Below are 8,241 nucleotides of genomic sequence, written 5' to 3'. Positions count from 1 at the left end.
GATGCTTTCTCCGTCGTCCTTAGGAAATATCTGTCTCCCTCAGAGCCCCACGGTATCCTCTCGTCCCTTCTCGCGGCAGTGTCACTGCTTGGATCCATGCCGGGGCTCGCTGACGTGTGTGCGGCGGGAGGTGGGGTCGAGGGTCGTTTTCCTCCAAGGTTCACCCACTTTTCCCAAACCCCCGGCCGCAGACACCTCTGTTCCTCCCACCAAGGTACGCTAGCCTCTTCGTCAAAACTTGGCGGCGCCCACAGGGCCCTGTGTGCCCTTGAGATGCGCGCATGGCTGACTCTCCGCCCTGGGATCGCCCCTCCCCCACTCGTGTTCACCAAGCCACGGCGTGACCTTCCGTAGAAAGGGGTGTGTCCTCCAGCTTTGTTTTCAAGACGCTATGTTAGCTCTTCTGCGCCCTTGGCACCTCCACCCGTGTCTTTAACTCGGCTGGTTAACGTCTGCAAGTAGCCTTTCGGGGCCTGGTTTGGGATTTCCCTGAAGCCCACAGAGCCACGTGGGGAGCAGCCCCGACCCGCAGGCACGCTGTGTCTCCGACCTCCCTCCGGAACTCCAGCTCTCGGGTTCATTCCTGAGGTCTGGCACATCTTCTGCCCAATTGATTTTTACGTGTTTTGAGACCTCATTGATTTATTTGCGAGAAAGCAAGAGCGGGGGTGGGGGGAGCTGTGGGAGAGAGAGGGAAGCTCTGGCAGACTTCCCACGGAGTGCTCAGCCCCCGTGGGGCTCGATCTCACCACCCTGAGATCAGGACCGGAACCCCGACGAGAGTCGGACGCCCGGCAATGAGGCCCTCAGGCGGCCCACGTTTGCTATTTTTGGATGACATTGTAAATGGGAGTTTTCCAAATTTTATTTTGCAACGGTCGCTGCTGGCATGTACTTTCCCACGTTGCCTGGAGCCCTCAGGAGCCGCTGTCTTCATTCTAGCGGACCGTGCGGAGCGGCCGGGGCCGAGCGGGCGTCGTTGTCGTGTTCCTGCTCTGAGAGGAGAAGAGTCCGTCTCTCACCATCGAGGAGGCGCTTGCCTTGCGGTCTTCTACACACCCTGATCAGGCTGAAGGGGGTTCCTGGCTGTCCTTCCCCCCGACCTCCCCAGGAGGGCCGCCTGCTCTCGCCCTGCTGACCCGAGGCCTCGCCGTGCTGCCCGGGAGTCGGCCGTGTCGGTGTTTTATCTGGATGGCTGGTGCGTTGTCCCCTGCAGATCCTGGCAGGGATGGTCTCCGTCCTATCTCAGTAATGAAACCACGGAAGAGGCCATAAATCCAGGAAAATGAAAGTGTCGGCATCTTCTGAGCAGAAACCAGTGTCTCCCACAGCTGCTCTCTAGCCGGGGGAGGGGGCAGGAGCTGGACGAGGCTCCTAGAGGGGACGTGCCCCCTGGCCCCCATGCTTGGTCCTTCTGGACGGTCCTGGGGCCTCCTGCGTCCAGGGACCCTGTCCTGAAGGCACTGCCAGCTCCCTGAGGGTCTAGCTTGCACAGGGGAACAACTTAGGACCAAAGAGGGGACTCTGAAGGGTTGAGCTCCTGGTACCAGCCTCAAACTTAGCCCAGACGGAGCTCACAGCTACAAGCCCAGGTGCAGGGACTTCTCCCTGCAGAGACCCAGGCCGTGGACAGCTCAGGTGCCAGGCAACCCCCCACTTGTCTTCGCAAGGTCTCCCAGGACCCCCGTTTCTCTAGCTGGACACCATGTGTGCCTGGCCCAGGCTTGCCATCCTCATTCCCCAGAAGGGTCCCCAGGAGGCCTGATTCAGCCTGGGTCTGCCTCTGAGCTAAGGTGGGTCTCCCCTGGGGGCTGGGGCAGCTCAGACAGGCAGACCCAGGCCCAGCTCTGTGTCACTGCCCACCAGTGCCCCCTAAACTCTCTGCCGTCTGCACTCACCGTGCGGAAAGCACTCGAGAAGCTCACTCAATCAACATGTGCACGGCTGCCATGGCGGGGTGGCGGTGGCGGACTGGGAAGGACTTAATCCACGGCCACTAGCGAGCAGCAGGACCTTGGGCTCCTCAGGGAGGCCAGGCTACGGTGCTCCCACATGCCCGTGAGCCCTACCCTCCTGGGGAGGACGAGACACATGTCACTCTCCCTGGGGCAGTGGGCTGGGGGCTCTGTAGTGGTCAGGGACCACCCGGCCTGACCTGCTGCCGGCTTGGTGGCTGTGGACTGGCAGAGCCAGGAGCACCCCCCCACGGCCCCCGGGCCGCCACCGGGAACACCTTCTCTGACAACAGTGAGAATGTGGTTCACTAATAATAGACGGGAATGAAAAAGGCCTCCGTTGTTGCCTTGCCCTCTGCAGCCTGGGCCGAGGGAGAGGGGGAATTACAGCAGGGAGCCGTGGGGCCAGCTCACGGCCTCCGGCCGACAGGAGGGACCCCCTCCACCCCCGCCATGTGCCTCAGAGAATGCAGGGTCCGTGCCAGAACCAGGATCACCAGGGCACTAGTCCAACACTCCCCCGGCCGCCCACCGCACCTGCCGTGAGGCCTCCCCGGCCGGTCTCCGTGCCCACCTTCCGTCTCCACACCACTCGGCTCGTCTTCGGGGTGGCCCCAAGGCACGTGGCAAGGACCAGAGCCCGTAGACACAGTCCAGGACTTAGCCGGGAGTTGGTACTCACTAGGGGAGGAACAGGAGGGTTCTGGAAGCCGCCACTTTAGGCTGCAAGGCCCTGGCTGCCCACAGACCGGCTTTGGCTTGGAGGACCCAGGTTTCTTGAGGACCAGGCTGGCTGCGTCCTACGTCGGCTCCTTCCAGGACCCAGGGCCAGGCGGCTGCTTGTCAGAGTACTTGGAGGCAGACCCAAGGCCATCTGAAATTCCTTCTGCAGGAGGCAGGCGTCCCCAGAGCTGGGTGGGCTGGCAGGCCCGGTGTCCAGGCCAGCAGGCGAGAGCAGGCACCGGGCAAGCCAGTATTAAGTGGAAGCATTAGAACAATAAACAAAAGACTGTTGAACACTAAATTATGGAAACGCCTTCAGAACCCAGGCCTCTGCCAGCCTGCGGTGTGGTGGCAGGGGTTCATGGGCTCCCCCCACCTGCAGGGGGATCTCCTGACCATGTGGGGGTAGGGGAGCTCTCCACCGCCCCCCAGCGGAGCAGGACGTCCAGAGGGGCTATCCAAATCTCCATTGAACAGTAAAGGTCAAACAGACGCCCTGGGGCGGTGGGGCGAATGCATCAGAGGAGGCAGGAATCAGGCAGCCTAATCTCCCAGCAGGGCCTGGCCGCTGAATGCAGGTGCCCCTCCAACCCCCCCAACGCCCCCCCCCCCCAGCTAAGAGCTGGCTCATAGCACATCGGTCTGAGGTCTGAGGGTGTCCTCCCGCCGGGGTCGTGAGCGCCTGCCCCTGGCCCATGGGGGTCGGAGAGGTGCAGAATCTGGACAAGAGGCCGGCACGCAGACCGCGTTTCAGGGTTCTCAATCCCCAGTGGGTGTGAGTTGGGTCTCGGGGAGTGTCAGACGCACAGGGAGCCTGCCAGGCTGAGGAAGCTGGGGGTCCTGAAGTTGGGAGGGAAGACCGTGACGAGTCTGCCAGGCCAGGCCTCCCTGCACACAGAAGGGCTGGGGGGCCGGGGCTTGGGGGGCCGGGGCTGGGGGGCAGTGGAGGAAGCAGGGCGGGGATGAACGCCTGACATCTGCCGCCGGCCTCCCACTTTCCCACGGCCCCATCAAAGTCCTGGAAGCACCCTAGCCAGCACCAGCCCCCACTTCCTCCCCCCAGGTCAGCCGTCGCCCGGGTGTGATCTTGCTGGGGGCCTCCACCCAGCCCCACTGCTCTCCAACCCCGGATTCAAGGCTGAGCACCCCTCTCAGAGGAGGTCCCACCCAAACCTCCAGGGGACTGCCCTGACTCCTGCGGGAGGGAGCGATGGCTAACTTCCCACGGGCCGCCTCCTGCCCTGTCCCGCCCCAGGCCAGATGTTGCTGCAGGCGCCTGAGAGCCCCTGAGGAACCGGAGGGACTAGCGAGCGCTGGGAGGCAGCCCCCTCGAGGCCCGCCCAGCTCCCACCAGGGCCACCCGCGCCAGCGCCAGCACCAGCTCCGGCTCCCTGCTGCTGAGAACAGCCCTCCGTGTGGGCACCGCCATGGCAGCGTGGCCTTCTCCCTCGTGGCTCTGTTCACGGCCTCGTGGAGCTGTGAATCACATGCAACACATGGCCCCCTGAATTCTGTGGAATTCAGAGTGTGCAGGTGGTTCCCAGCAAAGTCGCAGGGAGGTGCGACCATCACCCAGGCCCATTTTTAGAACGTTTCTGTCACCCTGAAAGGACACGCACCTCACTGCCCTCCCTCCAGCCCACAGCAACCTATCCACGTTCCACCTCCATGGCTGCCCCTGTTCCCGACTCTTTCTGTGGCCTTTTGTGTCTGCTTTTGTCCCTGCGCATCACGGTGGCCTTGAGGGCCATGCTCCAGGCCGCGCGGCCGGCCCAGTCCCCGTTCACGCCGCAGTAGTGTTCCCTCGTAGGGGTGGCCTACATTCCATTGGCCCGTGTGTCCAGGGATAGTTGGGTTGTTTCCAGCTTGGGGAACCAGAGAACATGGTAGGGTCCTCCTCCCAGCGGCCCTTCTGCCCCCACGGGATTTCCTGAGCCTCGAGGGGCCTGAGCTTCCTCCACCCCCGGCACGGGTGGCCCCAGGGACCTGGTCAGGGCTCCAGAACATCCGGAGCCCCTCTGTGCTGGCCGGGGCCCTGTGCTGGCCTGTGTCCCCTTCCGCAGCACGTCCCAGGCAGGGCAGGACTCCCACGGGCGCGGGCCACACTCGGGCTGTGTTCCCTGCCCTCTCCACCCTCCCTATGCTCCGTCTGGTACGGCGGTGGCAGTGAGCAGGAGGGGGACGGGACAGGATGAGTGCCCTGAGGGGACAGCAGGAGGTCTAGGTGCCCCAGGGAAAATGCTATTTCCAACCCAGCGATGATCGAACAGGATGGCTCCGCACCCAGTGCTGATACGGAACGGATCGCCTCACGGCAAGGCTCTACTGGACTCCCTGCTGCCCAAGAGCGGAGACTCCAGACCATGTCTGAGAGGCAAGGAGCTCCAAGACCCTCCGGCCGTCAGCCAGGGTGGCCGGATCCCCCTCCCAGCGTGGGGCCCCTCGGCTGGGCAGGCTGCCCACATGCCTTAGCACCTGCCGTAGGCCCCACCTGCCCCCACCCCTGTGCCAGCATATGCAGCCCTGCGGAGCTGTGCAGTGCAAAGTGAGGGTCTAGAAGCCACCTCCCCTTCTGAGTGACCTGCCATTAGATTCTGGGGGCTCGAAGGGGTCCTGCCGAAGCCACACCCCACAGCCTCCACCACCCCCGCACTGTGACCTGAGGGGACCCGAGCTGGCGAGCCTGGGGCTGGGACAGAAGCGTCTGAGCCCACGGAGGGTGAGCAGGGGGACAGAGGCCAGCTGGCCACGCAGGACACACACTCAGGGGGCCTCCCCTCCCCCTCTCCGAGAGTCTGCTCTTTCAGGAGGCTCTGACTCTGGGGGAGGGCACCCCAGGGCCCTGCAGAGAGCGCCTGGCTCGGGTGGGGCCTGGACCCCTCCTCCTTCCCCGCCACGCCTCACCTCCTGCTGCTGGGAGGAAGGTCACCGGGGAAAAGATACACCACCCAGTTAAATCAGAGTCTCAGATATAAACACATTTTTTAGTATAAGTAGCTCCCAAACATTACACGGGATATATTTGTACCAAAAATTAATCATTGTTTGTCTGCGATTCAAAGTTAACTCGGAGGGACGCCTGGGTGGCTCAGTCCATTAAGCATCCGGCCCTGGATTCCGGCTCAGGTCATGATCTCAGGGTTGTGGGATGGAGCCCCACGCCGGGCCCGGGCTGGGCCTGAAGCCTGCTTAGGGTTCTCTCTCTCTCTCTCCCATTGCCCCCACCACCCTGTCTCTCACAAAACAGAGCAAAAGTCAGCAGGGCCAACCTGTTTTTTTTTTTTTAAGATTTTTAAAAATTTATTTGCCAGAGAGAGAGAGAGAGCAAGTGAGTACACACAAGCAGGCAGAGAGGCAGGCAGAGAAGCAGGTTCCCTGCCGAGCAAGGAGACCGATGTGGGACTTGATCCCAGGACCCCGGGATCATGACCTGAGCTAAAGGCAGCGGCTTAACCCACTGAGCCACCCAGGCATCCTGCCAATTTGCATTTTTAACTGCTACATCTGATGGGCCGTACCCTGAGGCTTCTGGGAGCGGAGTGGATGTGTGGCTTCTGCAGCTGGGGGTGTGAGGTCCCAGGTACGTCCCCTGCTCGTCCTCAACCCACTGCAGGGACCCAGAGGGCAGAGGAGTCGGGACCAGGCTGGGTCAGGGGCAGCAGATGAGAGCTGCTCATCTGGGAGAGGGCAGGGCCGGGGCCAGGGACAGGCTGAGAGCCGCAGGGACCCCCTCCTGATGGGTCCAGCCCCGTTAGGGTGTGAACTGATAGAAGCCCCTCCTTTAGCTGCTGCTTTGTCCTGGGGACTGGGAACGGGACGGAAGGGGCACCTGTGTCCAGCACTGCTGTTTAGGCTGGGCACATGGCAATCGTGGGCGGCCCCTGAGCTGGAGGGACACCAGGCAGGTGTAGGACGGAGACAACTGGCCAGGGGTCTGGGCCGCCTGCCCCCAAATCCACTCTCTGTGGAGACTGGCCCAGCTTTCCTCACACTGAGGGGGTTCCCTCTAGGCCTGGCTTTCAGACAGCATAGAGCTAGGCCCTGCTTGTCGGTGGCAGTGTCCTGTTGAGGTGGACTTGAAGGGGCTGTAGGAGGCCACGATGGGCTGACAACCTGCCAGCCAGGCCGTGGCACCCCAGAGGGCTCAGCCTCCCTGCTGCCGACTGCGCCGTGAGGACCACAGTCTGGCACACTGACCTGCTGGGTGACCCCGGGCACACCTGTCCCGGCTTTGGCTCAGGTCCCTGCTCTTAACAACCTCCTATGGGCTAGGCCTTCCCTGTCCCCCCAGCTAGGGCGGGCACGGGCCGAGCATCACGGGAAAGCAGACAGGGACCGGACCGGCACACAGCAAAGGGAGGGCTGTAGGGCTGGCTTTGGAGAGCCCCGAGAGGAGCCCAGCTGGCAGATAGCTGGCTACACATGTCAAGCAGGGCTCTCCCAGTGGTGGGCGCTGCAAGGCCAAAGCTGGTGGGTCTGGGGTCTGAAGAGACGGTGGAGGGCAGTGCCTGGAGGTGGGTCTTGCTGGCTCAAGGAGGCTGGATCCAGAGCCCAGGACCCGTGGGGGCTTCAGGAGGGAAGAGGGCCCGTGGAGGCAAGGGGACGATCAGAGAGGGCAGCTGAAGGTCTGGACACAGGGAAAATGGCCTCGGGGACTCCAGCCAGCCCAGGGGTAAGACAAGAGTGCCCTGAAGGGAGCAGGTGTGCCCAGGAGGGACAGCACTGTGGCTGGGGGGGTGGTGATGGAGGTGCCCTCCGGGCCCCTGAGCTGAGGAGGGGGCCCCAGGTCCAGACAGTCAGGCCTGCCAAGGCAGAGGGACCCCCAAGGCAGCTGGGACATTCCACAGCCGCACACCTCTAGGGTCTGAGTCCCCTTCCTGGGGGCGGGGTCTTGTCTCTACTTTCTGCTGCCTGGACAAATGTGCCACTTGCCACCCCCCACCCACAACATGCACACACCAGGTCTTTGTCAAGGGAAAGCTTTGCCCTTAAAAAAAAAAAAAAAAAAAAAAGAGTAAATAGCAAAAAGCAGAACCAAATTTTCCAGAGGCCTGGAGGATTTAAAAGACAATACATCTGAACACTCTGTACAGTTTAATTAAACAATTTTAATGCCAATTTCCAAATTGTCCAATGCTTCATCTTGCTTGAACATTCCTTTCTAGCAATGTGGACATATCACTGTTTCATTGCTTTTAATGTCATTTTCTCCTATCAACGTATGATCTGCTTTTCATTTTCCCTCTGGGGCGAGGCCGTCCCCACGTGGGGCAGAATCCCTCCGGTGGAAGGCACGTGGGCCTCCGCTGTGTTCCCTTGAGCACGATGAGGGCCCAGGGCGGCTCAGCCCCACTGGACGCCGTGGACGCAGAATCGGCGAGCACCAGGCCAGGGGACGCGGAACCTGGGAGGACCATTCCAGCAGGTCCTCAGCTTGGGCAAGTGGAGGGGAAGGTAGTTGGGGATGGAGAAGCCCCCTCCAGGGGTCTTTACAGCACCACCGGTGGTAAATGGGCCATGGGGTTTCTGAAGGCCATAGGCTTTGTCAGGTTATAGATTTTGT

The sequence above is a fragment of the Mustela putorius genome, unplaced genomic scaffold, assembly GCF_011764305.1.
Source record: "Mustela putorius furo isolate JIRA1106 unplaced genomic scaffold, ASM1176430v1.1 tig00004007_pilon_pilon_pilon, whole genome shotgun sequence".
NCBI lineage: Eukaryota > Metazoa > Chordata > Mammalia > Carnivora > Mustelidae > Mustela > Mustela putorius.
Note: the sequence above shows the minus strand (reverse complement) of the source record.